Genomic DNA, 14,801 nt, shown 5'->3' with positions numbered 1-14,801 from the left:
AAAGAGAAGAAAAGAGAAGAAAAGAGAAGAAAAGAGAAGAAAAGAGAAGAAAGAAAATTCATGATGCTGTGAAGGAAGGGATCAAAATCTGTATTTTCCAGCTCTTCATAACAGGAGCAGCCATTCCAGGGTCTTATGCCAAAGTTAGCACATTTTTTGAGAGCTGACGCAGAGCAGAGATGATAAGGGACAAGGGAGCAGCTGCCTGCTTTGGACTATTCTACTGGCAACACTGGTGGATTTTGCACTAAGTGGCGGTGGCTTCTATTCAGCAGCTTACAATTCTCCTCTCACTCATCCTCAATAGGAGTGGAATGCAACTGCAGCTGAGACACCATAGTGATGAGCTAAGCTGATAAGACAGAGAAGGAAGAAATAAAAACCATGTAGCAATATGGCAGGATAAACAAAATCCAAAAAATCCAAAACCCAACAAAACCTGAGCTTAAATTTTTCACAGCTCTTATTTTTATTAGAGGTTCCTGGCCTGCATTTCTTGTCTCCTACATGTAGCACAGGATCCTCCTAAGAGGAGCCCCACTCTTCTTGTGAGCTTTGGTGGGGGGCAGTGCAAGGGGTTAAGACCATGTATAGTCTGTTTTCTTATATTATTATGTACATAATACGAACACACAAAAGTTCTCTCACACACGCACTTTGCTAAAGCAAACTTAAGTACAAGTTTATGGAAGAGACACTTCCTTGAAATGAGTCCAGTAGCATGTTGTAAATGAATTGAGGATGAACAGGATGCTTCTGGGTGAAATAGTTCCACCTCTCAGTTTGAGTTCTCAGAAAGAAAGAAATTTTTTTGTCCAGGGCATCCTGTGAGAGCACAAAATAGCCTTCTAATGGAAACAGTAGCTCCTGGAGTCTTGGAGATAGACAATTATGAATGACTTGATGAAAAGTTGTAATGGAATTTAGAACCATGTGATTTTTCTTACAGTGTTCACTGCAAACTACATAATGTGGTACATGGAAAAATTTAGAAGACTATAAATCATGCAGGACTTTAAGGAGCTCTTTGTGTTTCTTATTTCTTTGTAAGTATTTCAGCAAAGCTATCTTAACTCTTTTGAGAGATGTGACAAATTTCTTTAGTTGATGCTGTTCGCTTCCAGATAAGATAATGGACCATGAGGTACAGAATGGTGCCTGAAAGTTATCATTAATTTATTTTCTATTTTTTGTTAATTTATAATGTATTTTTGAGGCCTATCTTTTTATTGTCATGAGGTCTTTTCAGAAATGCAGCAATAAATGCACTGATTTTGCAGCTGTACTTCTCTTGAAACAGATAGTATCTCTTCTCTGACAGATCCATCCATGAAACAGCCCTAATAATGTAATTTAAAACATGGAAAGTGTTGTGCTTGTTTTGCTTCTGTATTTTGGAACCTATTGCTATTCAATTTAGTACTCTAAATGAATTCATATCATATCCCATTATTGAGGAAAATGACCACCTGCCTCCCCCATATGTTGATTTCAGTTTTAAATAGTGCCATTTGAAAATCTTGAAACTCATTAGAGTGACACAGACTCTGTCACTCAGAAAAAGAGATATGGGGAAACATAATTTGAATTTAAAAAAATATTTTTAAAAAAATTAATTTTTGTTTTTGCTTTCTAGTTTTGACTTGCTTGTCAGCTTTCCAGATTAAGAAAAAAAATTAAAAATTAGTTACAGGCTCTGTCATTTTTCCTGCTAATTTAGAGTCTACGTTGTTATTATTATATTTTTTTCCAAAATTTTGGTTTTTATACACTCTTCAGGTCTTTGAAACAGTAGAGGTATTCTGACTGTAAATTTCTGACTTTCTTGCAAGCTACCTCACTGGACAGAACAGGACATTAAAAATCTGACTTAACCTTGTCCAGGTTTTGGATTGTCCATATCTAGTGATTTAGCAAGACTGCTACAGGTATTTTAAAACCTACCAATTCAAAGACAGATAGGGATCTAATCTGAAAGTTAGATCAAGACATATTCTTGAAATTGTAATTTCCTACTAATATGTAGTGGAAATGTACTAATATGTAGTTTGCACTGTGCAAAATAAGACTAGCCCACTTTTGATGATGCAGGTCTTTATTACCTCCACATACTCTATGGTAATGCTTGGTTGTGGAGCAGGTAAGCTCTGGGCAAATATCTAAAATTACTCACAAGTTAGACAAAATCATTAAGATCTGAGTCCTATCTTGAGGAGCTGCCAGAGGCATCCTGTTGCAAAACTCAAAACACAGTCTATAGTATTACAGCTAATACTGTGTGGGCGAATATGATTGCAAAGCTACAATGTTGTCTTGCATATATTATAGCCATTAATTCATTTTGTACTTTAAGATCTTGTCCAGCTCCTTGTTTTTTGTTTTTTTTTTATGAAGGGATAAGGATTTACCAGATACACTCACCGAAACAAATATTAAAAAGGCTGAATTACTAAAGGAGGCACAGCTGGACATTCTGTACTGTAATCTCAAGTCTTAGGAGATAAGAGGTAACTTCTGCTTCTAACAGGGTGCATGTCCTCTCTTTGGGTACATCTTGCTAACCTTCCTTTGGCTGCAAAGACCTTTAGGCTTCTTGGAAACCTATGTTCGTTCTGTCTCCACATCCTGTTTTGAGGGAAAATAATTTTCAGGGTTGTTCTCAGGATAAGGATGTTTTCAGTTATTGAGAAATATGGAAATACTGCCTTGTTTTACAGTTTTCCAAACATTTAGAAGGAAGGAATTTTTCAGTTAAGACTGACAGCAAATCTGTTTCTCTGGGCTCAAAATTTCAAGTTCCTACCAACTCCACAGGCCCCGAAATGAATGTGGTCTCATTTTTTACATCATGACACAGCTTGTTGATACCCACTGTACTATTAGACAGCTCAGACAATGCAAACCTTATTGTTAGGGGTGCTGTCCTGTAAGCAGAGCCAGAAACTCTGGGATTTCTGCTTTACAAGATGCATCATTATTTTGATGACAGAGCACCCTCACAGACACAGAGGTTCAGGTCTGTCCTCTTTCTTTCTGTTGCGGGTTTACTCCTGTAAGTGAACAGCACTGGTGATGAATGACAGAAAAACAGAAGAGAGGCTGTGATTGGGTCATTTCTCTGCCTACAGAAAACAGATCACCCCCGGCAGACTACTGGGCCTGCTTTTTTTCTGGCTGCTGCTGTGGGGGACGTGAGCAGAGAGAGGTCCCTCCCAGCAAAACCAATAGGTTTCAGATCCACGTTTTCCTTCCCACTGGTAGAAAAAATGTAAGAGTCTGGCTTTGCAGGGTTTTCCCCACAGGTCTCCATCCCAAGTGGTGTCCTTTCTCCTTCACTCGCCCCTACCTGCGGCAGGAGCAGTCTGCACTTGGCCCTCCTTTCTTGTCTGCACTGCAGAAAAGCCTTGGAGTAACTTTGATAAAGAACATGGCAACTTCCCAGCTTTCTTTCCCCAGGGAGATGCCATGACAGAATGTATTTAACAGCTAGGGAGCCTATAGGTGACAACAGAGAGACTGCAAAATGCAAGAAGCTGTCTTTAAAGGACAGCAAAACAGAGGCTGACACAGACACCCTCAAATAGCATCTGAATACATAAACAGTATATTGAATGCTCTCTGTCAAATCTTCTGCATGACCCAAGACAATTTGGAACTCACAGAAAGTGTTATCTAAGAGTGGTATCTTCACCACAATAACTGAGGATTTGAAGAAGTGAGAGACAATGAACTGCTAAACTTAGAAAACTGTCCAATTTCTGGAATTATCAAACCTGAAAAAGATAAAATATTTTCTAATAAAGTCATTTTATAAATTAGAGGGAAGGTCAAAGAAGAGTGTTTAGAGAAACCACAGTACCTCTTTGAGCAAATTTACTGAACAATGTCACCTCTAAACAAGATCACAGTTAAGATAATTTGCTAATGCAAATGTGAAAATAAAGGAAAATTTCATCAAAATGCATGCAAAATTAAATTCCAAATTATAAAGAAGAGTTGTGGTTGAAAGACACAGAGGAATTTTATGGGGAAAAAAAATGGTCTTGGGATCAAAGATCTTCTGTGAAGGTGTGCCTAATAAAAACAAGCACATATTCATTAAGATAATATCACACCAGTCAGATTTTACACATAACTGGATGGTATTTTGAGGAAGGAATTACAAAAATATTTGTGCTCAAAAACTCCTTTTCTAAGGAAGGTATCTTCTTTTTTTTTTTTTTTTAATTTTTCACATTTGAAGATAAAACTAAGAAGCTATCAAGATATTTTTCTAGGATATTTTTAACGATAATATTTTATAATCAAGTATATTTTGATAAAGATTTATACTGTTTTAAAGCTATGAATGAATTTGAAAACCAGAATTGCTCTACCTTTGTATTAGAAAATAGATTTGTGAGAACTGGGGATTACAGTTGACATCATTACTCAGTTCAAAAAGATTTCTCTGCATTCTGAAATTTTCTGGAGATAAGAAATCAGTAAATTCCTGAGTCTGTGTATGACAGTGGTGCAGTGAAAACAGGCAACTAATATTCAATCCATCACCAGATGCAAACAGAATAAAGCAAACCACAGAGAGACAACTGGCCAATGAGGGCCATGGCTATAATATGGAGCTGGGCCTGCCCATGTCAGCCCAAGGAGTGAAAAAAATCATCTCCCTCAGATGATTTCACTGGGCCAGCAATACCTTGGTGTGGATGCAGCAATGCTAACAGAAGATGCTTTTTGGTCTTATTCCAGGACCTGATGTTATTAAGAGTGCAAAAGAGCTTGTGTCAGCATGCTCCATGTCTGCGCGAAGGGGGTTTGCTGGCGGCACAGCAGAACCTCTCTAGTATAAACAAGGTTAAACACCTCTTCAGAACGTGTGAGGGAAATGGGATTGCAATCTTGCAAAGCAAAATTGCTGTTGTGTAATGGTATGGTCAGAGTATGAAGAGGATCAAAATAAATAGCAGGATAACAAAGATGCAAAGATAGCTACAAAGTCAGAGATTTCAGTTCATACTGGCTACACCTACAGCAGGAAGTGATCCTACCTCACTTGATCTGAAGGAAAGATTCATAGAGCAAACACACAATCAAAAGTAAGCAAACTTGTTCAGAGCAATCACGGTAGGGTCTTCAAAGCGGAGCTAGGAAGACACTATGGAAATGTTTTGTTAGGACTGTGATGATTTTCAAAGCATGACACCTGGAAATGCAAAAAGTAACTCAACTGCTATAACTTAAAAAAAGAAAAAAAAAGAAAAAAAAGAAAAGAAGGCAACATTATACACTGGAGAGAATAAAACCAAGGCAAACTTTACATTGTAGCAAAAGCTAGGAACATCATTATGTGGAAGAGCTGCCTGACAGACCTTTGAAACAGCTCATTTGCCTAAACCCAAACAGTTCAGAAAATTCTCACTGCCAAATTTATGCAATAGAAATTTTTTTTTTCTGATTTAACTAAAGCAAAACCAGTGCAGATAAGACACCAAAGTCAGGCAGCAATGACTGCTACAGGAGGCAGCTACTACAGCAATTTTGTATGCCAATGGGTAGGTTTAGTGGCCCAAAAGCACTTGTCAGACATGATAATATCCCCTGTACAAACCTTGACATGGGATGATAGATAGTGCAGTACAATTTTTCTGTAAACAACAAATATGTGAAACTAAAAATAAACCTAAGCAGATGTTCCATAAAAATTGTATACTTGGTTAATTATTTCACCTAACTCTTATCAATAAACCAGTACCCCTGCATCAGAGACATTCTGGGCAGTGAAACAGTGTGAAAGAACAACTTATCACAGTTATTCCATGTAGAAAATTGGATGATCGTGTTTATTGACAAGAAACAGAGTAGGAAGTGATCTCTTTAAATACATACAAAAAGGATTAGTATCCACATGCTGGCTTCTTCTCCAAAGTCATTTTGCACTGTTCAAGTGTGGCAACTGAACAAGTATATAAAGAATTATGTCTAACTGAAATACAAAGAAATGTTAAACTAAGCTCATTACTTGCTGGTTTGTAGAGAGGGATAGAAAGACTCCAAGAGAGAAAGAGAAAGGACAAAGACCAGTGAGGGTTCCTTCTGGCCTTTGTATTGTTTGTACAGTCAGAAAGACCGTTTCTGAATGAAAAACACCCAGCTGTTTCCCAGCAAGCTAGAAAGAAGTAAGCATCCAACAGGTTTAATACATAAAAGCGGTCAACCAGAATAAAGCCTTATTGTAAACAGGGAGTTCTGCCAAGACTGTATTGAGCTATTTTTGGACTTGTAGACAGGACACACACCTTACATTGAACATTGTAGTGAAGGCTGCTTGCAAGCTAGGAAATTGTTATGATGGAAGTGGGAAAATGGAGGCCAAGTGATGAAGTGAGGGTATGAAAATCCAGAATTTTCTCCAGAGGCCTGGGGACAGATGGACCTTTTTGCTATGAGCTATAAAACCAGAAACATATTACTTAGACTACCAGAAAGGAAATAAACTATGGCACAATGCCACAAAGAAATCACAGATTTCATCAGACATAGTATTACAGCCATAGTTTAAAGCAAACCCTTCATATTTCCCACATAATTCACAGGACACTATGAACTAATTTGGAATACTGCATTGCTATACCATACAAGTTGAATGGCAAAGTTCAGATGGCAGTTAAAATAGACAAAAGCCTTCAATAAACTCTGCAAAAAAAGACACATGGTTAGTTCTCCTGAATGAAACAACTCTCTCATAAACAACAATACTATTTTTTTTCCATACTGGTTGCCAAACACACCTTTTTGTAACAGCTATTGAGTTACTACAGCTATATGGATAGAAAGACACCTTAAGGCCAAAACTTTCAATAACTGACAAGATAGAGAGCTTCCAAAATTCCAAAAGGAAATATTTGCAAAAACAACTTTATCTCAGTATAAATTGTCCATTTCTAACGGTGTTAAATATGCTGAACAGTTAAATCCGAATTCCTATAAGGATAATTGATGAGCACATATTTCAAATAACTTTGTCTGGAAACAAAATAAACAGGATGGGTAGGACAAACAAATATGCTTGCTTCTGATACCTGATTAACAACATGTGGAAACAATCCCTCCAGCATGGTTCATGACTGATAGCAATCAAAATAGACTCTCAAAACATTGTACCACTTGAGGAATCAAATGTTAGACAAGTGACAGTTTTTGGAGAGCTAGATACAAATATTATTGCAGCCTTTTGAGTCTTAGAGGGGGCTCTCTTTAGATAGAGAGGGGCTTTGGCTAAGGCTTGTAACTTACAGGAAAAGGGGCAATGATTTTAAACTGAAAGAGAATAGCTTTAGATTGGACACAAGGAATATTTTATAATTAGTTGATGGTGAGACACTGGAACAGGTTATCCAGAGAAACTGCGGATGCCTTATCCTGGAAGGACTCAAAACCATGTTGGTTGGTGCTTTGAGCAACATAATGTGTGAAAGGTGTCCCTGTTCAAGGCAGGAATGATCTCTGAAGGTGCCTTCAAAGCCAAAGTGTTCTCTGTGATGTGATGATGGAAGAGCATCTTGGGAAGGATGTCCATGTTTTGACCATACAGAGAGAAACTTAAATAGGAAAAGTCTCAGAAAAGAAAACAAAGTATGAGGGAAAGAATAACATTTGAATCATGCCCTGACTTGACTTCTCTCGTTTTATATTCTCACACCACACACATCCTTTTCAAGCTAATTATCCAGTTTCTTAGATAAACTTATTGACTGCTAATTTACTATGTACATTTTTAGGATTGATTATGCAAGTTGCAGTTGCAAGGCAGAGCCCCTAGACAATAGTAGATATGTCTATGTTTACTTCCAGAGCTAGAGAGCATATATATTATGGAGTTCATTTTCAAAACCAGAGGCTTCTGACTGAATTTCTGCACTATCTTGCAAATACCACAGAATTGCTGCCCTGCAGGGACATTCAGGGAGTAGTAACCATGTAATCCATCACTCCTTACAGAAACTCATATCCCAGTGCAACATTATAATAAGACTTTTGGTCCTCATTATAAAAAAGTAGATAGAAAGCTTGTTTTATTTCTGCAAAATCCACCCCAATGTTAACCAGACAAATTAGATAAAAATATATTAATAATAGTGGCACACTTTCTTTTGTGTATTATCATTCAGCTCCAAATTTTTCTTTGTGACCGAAGCTATCAGATACACTGAAGGAGCGTTCACAGGGGCAGGACAGCCTTTTCTCAGTTACTTTTTAGCCCAGAACTCCTAAAATGCAAATCTATGCAGGAGTTCTATTCTCATAAGATGATAGTTGGAAGAACCAAACCACTCTAGGGAGAGAAAACATAATTTTGTATCTCTCATAATTTTGAACTTGCCTAGTACATAACTAGGCAATGAATGAATGAATGAATGAATGAATGAATGAATGAATGAATGAATGAGAACACCTTGATTGGCTGAGATGGAAAGTAGAACTGCTTAGAGCTGCTGCTTATGAAGAGAAATCCAAGTTGCAGCCAGTTTCTTACCAGAGAAGAAACCAGAGTCAAAGGAACAAGAGCAGGTAATTTTTTGATGCAGCAGAGTTTTCTGTATGATAAAGTGCACACTGCTTTGAGAACAAAGCCTACACATTCAGCACAGGCATCTCCTTCCTTCGCCAGGAATATCAGCCTGAGGTTGTTACCTGGCTCTCAGCAGACAACCCTGAATGTGTCCAAATGCTGGATAAAGCTAGAGAAAATAAAGAAAAATCAGATTTTATTGTGATTTCCAGCCATCTCCCCAAAACCAGTGTCTCAAAATTATCAGCCAGTACTCTCCCACACCAAAAGAAATGGTTGTATTGAAGAAAAATTTTCTGTAGTAAGAATGGTGAAATACAGGGGCAGTTTGGCCAGAGATGTTGTGGAGCTTCCATTCTTGAAAATTCAAATAGACACAGTCCTGATTTACCTTACCTAATGGGGATTTGCTTGGATTAGGGGCTTTCAGCCTCCAGAAGCCTCCTGTTGTTCTACCATGGAGACATGATTCTCCTCACTAACTTCTCACAGAGTTGGCTGTGATAACAATGCTGAAAATATTCATTTTAGGATATGCACTGTTCAACAGACATTATATGATGTAACTTTGCTCTATTCCTGTAAGGATTATGTTGTTTGTCTCTGAATGACTCTCGGTGACATGGATTAAAAAACTGAGATACACTGAAGTGCACTGAAGTAGAAATGTGACCAATTTCAGACAGAAGCTTTTGTACCACTCTGTCTGGTTGCTTTACATACCTTGAACAGAAAAAAAATAAATATAATGAGAGATTTGAGCATCACAGACAGCATAATTTATGCAGCTGATAACACCTTCACTTTTGTCCATACAGATGCAAAAAGTATACAGAGGCACTGTAGTATAAAATTGAGGAGGGAAATCTCTTATTCCAATTGATTAGTTTTCACTACTAAGCACTAACCCAACATAACTGTCTGGGTTAGGCTCATTTGTGTTGGATGACCCACATCACCAATATATCAATGACAGTTTTGTATACAGCAACTAGTGATCAATCAGAATGGAAGATTTAAAAAGAAAAAAAATTGTCATGCTCAGTAAAATTCTCTTTATCATTCTTCTCCAGGCCTTCTGTGTGCTTTCTCCCCAGTCTCTCCCTACCTTTCTTATCTTCCTTCCCCTTCTTCTCAGCCAGGCTTAGCCCCACCACTCCTAGGCTCAGCAATAAGAGGATTTTCTTCTTCCTTCATTTAATTTGAGATAAATGTTGAATTGGGAGTTGTACATTACCCTTGATTCAGCTGTCTTTCTGGAAAGTCAGTGGGAGACTTAGTCTGAGTTGCATGTGAATGGACTTCAGAGATACATGCCATATAACTAAAAGCTCGAGGGAGAAAAAGGCAGTTAAGAAAAAAAATATGCTGTTACCATTGAGATGCAGCTTAAAGTGGCATCTGAGACATGTTTTTTGCTAAAATCCTTCTCTGACTTTCTGAAAGGAGTGCTTGAAGCAAGATACAGATAAATCTAGCTTTTCTGAAAATCTTAAGATAGGAAACACCCAGAAGTTGAAAGCTTTGAAATAAGTCAGGTCCTTCCCAGATACAACCTGCAGTTAAAGGTAGGTCCAAATCCAAATGCTGCAAAAGGCCAGGGAATCAGAAATCAGGAATAGTATATATCCTCACCACCCATAGTAATTTACTCTGAGAGCACAATTTCTTCCTTCTCTGTTTATATGTGCTATATGATCATAGACATTCACATTTATACTTGTTCCTAATAAATTACTTCCAGGTATATGTTAATATACAGCCCTTTATTAAACAACTTGACCCTATATCTAACAAAAAACTTACTTGCAGAGGCATCCAAAGGTGTTATATAACGCCTATCACAATGTACTGATACAATTTAGAGGCAGGATTTTTTTCTTAAAATAAATTCCATTTTCTTTTCATTGACATCAATAGTAAATCTAAGTAAGGCTAAGTTCTTTCTAAAATAAAATTTTACAGGTTTTTCTCCAGTTGTCTAACTCAATTCTATCTGCAATGTGGAATTTTGCAGCTGCAGTGTGATTGCATGTGGCTACTTTGACCAGTAACCAGCAAGTTTCAGGAGGAGAAAATCCCACAGTCAGACTGGCATCACAAAGCTGCTCTTAAAACTCACATGAAGATTGCTATTGCTGCAATTCAAACATATGTAAAGTTGACACGGTATTTTATGCTTTAAAATACAGCATTATTTTAGGAAGTTGACCAAGCATTCCTTTTAGGAAACTGGATAGAGTTTGATACCTATTTTCATTCAAAACATTATGAAATTATTTAAAAATCAAAGTATAGAAAACTTTCAAAGACAATTCAAAAGTAAATAAATTTTAATCATGCAAGGGATGCTTAGTTTTTCTTAAACTCAATGTAATCATAAATAAGGTTTCTTTTACTTATTCATACAAATCTCTTGATTTTTATGTTAAAATGTTATTTGCTGGAACAAGACTCTTACAATAACCTTACATTTTTTTTAGACTTTTACCTTTTGAATCTTGAAGCATTTTATGAAATGTAATTTTTATTGTTATTCCCGATATAAACATAAAATAAACTGAGTAATATCTGAATTTAAGTTTACACAAAAACAATGGGGACAAGATGTGGGGCTGTGGGCTTCTTTTTAGTTGGCGGTTTTGTTTTTTTTTTTTTGTTTCTAATTCCTGCCTGTAAAACTGACCCTCTAAGGTCTGAGTGCCCATATCTGCCTGAAGATACAGCTCTGATACTGTTCTCAGTCGGGACTGTAGAGGGAAAGAATCTCATCTTCTCTTTCTTTCATTTAAATGACCAAAACTAAGTACTGGACGTGCTGAAAGTTTGTCAGGTATGAAGTTTAGCTTAGAACTAAAAATGTAAGTGGAAATTGCTAAATTTGCCTTCTACGTGTCTGAAAATCTATGAATGTCTGAATGCCTATAAAGATTCCAATTTTTAAAAATACCATTCACCTACTTCATTTCTGCAGAGTTAATGAGGGCTAGTATTCTGAAAAGAGGGAACTCCTTCTTATTTTCCAATGTTATAAAACTATGTATGTGATTAAATAAATCTGAATAAATCTGAATAAATCTGACCTAATGATAGGAATCCTCTGCTTGATATTAAGGAATGGTTAATTAATTAAAGGTTCATTTGTTTAGGGAATATACAATGCCTGTTCCTTTCCCTGATAAACATAATCTCTAATCCTAAATGATTTTTTTTTTCCTGGATGGTTGTTTCAAGCTACATATGTATGGTAGCCAAAACACATCCACTGTACTATTTTATGCTTCACTACATCAGAAGAGTTTCATCAAACTACTTTTTTGTATATGATGGCCAGCACTTGAGGATCATATCTGTTATCTTGCTGCTGGTCAGTGTTTCTAACTCAGCTGACCTGGTTCAAATTTCTGCGATGTGGAAGCTTGTGTGTCAATGCTCTAAGGAAAAATGCAAGGCCTCTGAGGAATGCTGTGGCAGAAGATTACTCAAGTCTGACACTGCTGTCAACTGACTCCGGGCTCCTGGACTTTGAGCATCAGTTTGTATAAACAGGGAATCTGGCTTCTTCTCTACTAAATGTGATGTAGGTAGGAGTGCAATGGAGAATTAATTCAGTGGCAATAACTGTATAGTAAAAGTGTAAGGGAGAAGTTGGTATATACTGCCATAGACAGAGAGCTACACACACAAAAAGATTGTGTAGAAATATAAAATCAGCAAGAAGTGATTGCTCAGCAGGAACACAAAGCCATTTTGCTGTCTAACATAAGAATCTGTGTCCGATTACTGGATCGGCAGGGAGTTCAGGCAGCCAACATAATTTAGAGTAACACACACTGTAATGAGGCCCAAAGAAACAGACCTGTCAAAGCAAAAAGGAATCAAAATAAGAGGGCAAGTCACCTTAGGAGAAAATCATGCATACACAGATAGAGAGTTTTGCAAACTTAGTACAAATACATGAAAGGTGTAGAGTACCACAAATTTTGTAGGCATTGCAACTACAAGGCAAAGAATCCAAAGACCTACTGCTATCACATGATACTTTCATGCTTCATCCTGAATAAGTGGACTGCAACATGTAAGTATTATGGTAAATTGGATCTTACTAGGTGAAAAAAACTTGGAGCAAGATATGTGACTGGAAGAGACCCTTTCCTCTTTCCCTAGAAAATGATGGTGGCTGAACTAATCTTCATATTCTTAGCTTTCTAGGGTCTCCTGAGAATTCTGCAGTGTGCTTTTTCTATGTTTACACCAAAGCAAAATTTGGCTTTTAGTCACATTACCAGTAAAAGTCTTCATTTTTCCTAGTCACCACTTAGATTTTTATACTGTTGACAAAAGTCCTCTTAGTCTTGAAACATCTTGTTTAAAAAAACACTTTCTTGGATGATTTTGACAGTTCAGTTTTCCTCTTTTATGTTGTATTGTCTCCTATTGCTCTTTCTGCTTGCTTCTTTTGGTACATGCTAAATTCCTTTTGCTCACATATATCAACCTAACTTGTTATTTCTAATAAATCTGTTCCTCCCTGGATTGTCTATCTTTCTAATAGAGTTACAAGAAAATAGTAATTGGTTCCCTGAGCATGAAAAACTTTTAAATTTATTTGCATTTTATGATGTAATGAATTTTTTAGTCAAATTGAAAAACCTCATATGAAAACCTCAAAATCAGAAACTGATAAAAGAAACAATTCTCATTCAAGAAGCAGCCTTCCACACATCTAACATGAGGTGAGTGTAAAACAGTTTCAGTGGAATCTTAGGCAGACCTTTTCCTTTACTCAGATGTATGCTTTCACAAGATGGGTAGAAAATACAATAATTGAGATAAATATTTAAAACAGTTAAAACATGCAAATACATTAATTTGTTTCCATAAGCTTCATTTCCTTATGAAATCAGTCTAACACTAACAAGAGCTTGAAATCTTTTTAAACACATTAGAATTCATTTAAGTTCAAAATCCCTTATATTTGCTTTTTATATTAAAGATTTGTTATTTTCACTAAAGAGAAGTCTTCAAATATTCAAGTCATATGCAGTCCCACTGTACACTGATTAACACACCTATGTAGGTATTGGCATGTTCATTGTAACACATATTCAATTCAACTGTTAGCTGCTTCCTTGAACTCAAGTGATATTCCAATAACAGAAAAGATAAGGAAGAAAGCGACAATTAGAGTGAAATTCTGCAACACTGCACACACTCCTGCCCATTAAAAATGGAATCTATAGCCTTTATACTTTCTAAAGACCAATATGACATAAAGGTTTCCTGAGAAGTTTTAAATTATTCAAAAAGTACCTCCTAAATATTTAAGGACATTAAAAAATAAAAGCAGCTATCCACCTGAGCCCAATAAAATGGCACAAGGTTTATTACAGAGGCCAAGGATGTCACTAGGGAAAGGAAACTTGTTGGGAATTGAATCATGAGGAGACAGATGACAGGCTAATTTCAAGGAGATGCCCACTTACTAGTTACTCCAATAATTTTCAATTTACTTAAAACTGGAGACCTGTTCCCACCACATATTCTATTCGTTTTTGGGACAATGCATTGTCCTCAAAGGAAACCACACAGAAATACCCATAGCAAAGTAATGTCATGCTAAGTAAGCATGTTTTGTCAACCCAGAGTTTAAACAGCATGTTGAGGTTATATTGTGCATATATTGCTGCATATTTTGACATTTTTGAAGTGAAATAGGAGTCATTACTAGATTACTGCATTAAAGCTATCTCTTTTTCTGTGTTGATAGGGTTGCCCTATTTTAGCATGCAGTCAAAAAATTCCATCCTTCATCACAACACAGCTTTACTTATCTAGGAATAGAAGTACTGAATTCAAGTATTGAGCCTGAATGGCAAACTTTTACTCTTTTGGTATGATGCAAAAAATTATTACATTGAGATAAAATTTAAAATATATGAAACAGCAATTTCAGCAAATTGTAACAGATTTAGGGTTTTTAGCAGTTCTAAACACATTTTCTGTCTGTCTTCAGAAAAATCAAACAGTACAAATTGTTAACTATCTGAGTACTACCAGACACACAGTCAGGCCCAAACAACCTAGCTTAACTTTAAGCACAAATCATGCAAGTGCACTGTCTCCAGGAGATAAGTGCTGGCTACATAACTAAGGAAAATTCCCAAGCATTGTCAAGTGAGGCCCTTGAAAGGTCATTTTCCCCAGGGACTATTTTTCAGCAGTTCCTTTT

Source organism: Passer domesticus, chromosome 1 (assembly GCF_036417665.1).
Source record: "Passer domesticus isolate bPasDom1 chromosome 1, bPasDom1.hap1, whole genome shotgun sequence".
In the NCBI taxonomy this organism is placed as follows: domain Eukaryota; kingdom Metazoa; phylum Chordata; class Aves; order Passeriformes; family Passeridae; genus Passer; species Passer domesticus.
Note: the sequence above shows the minus strand (reverse complement) of the source record.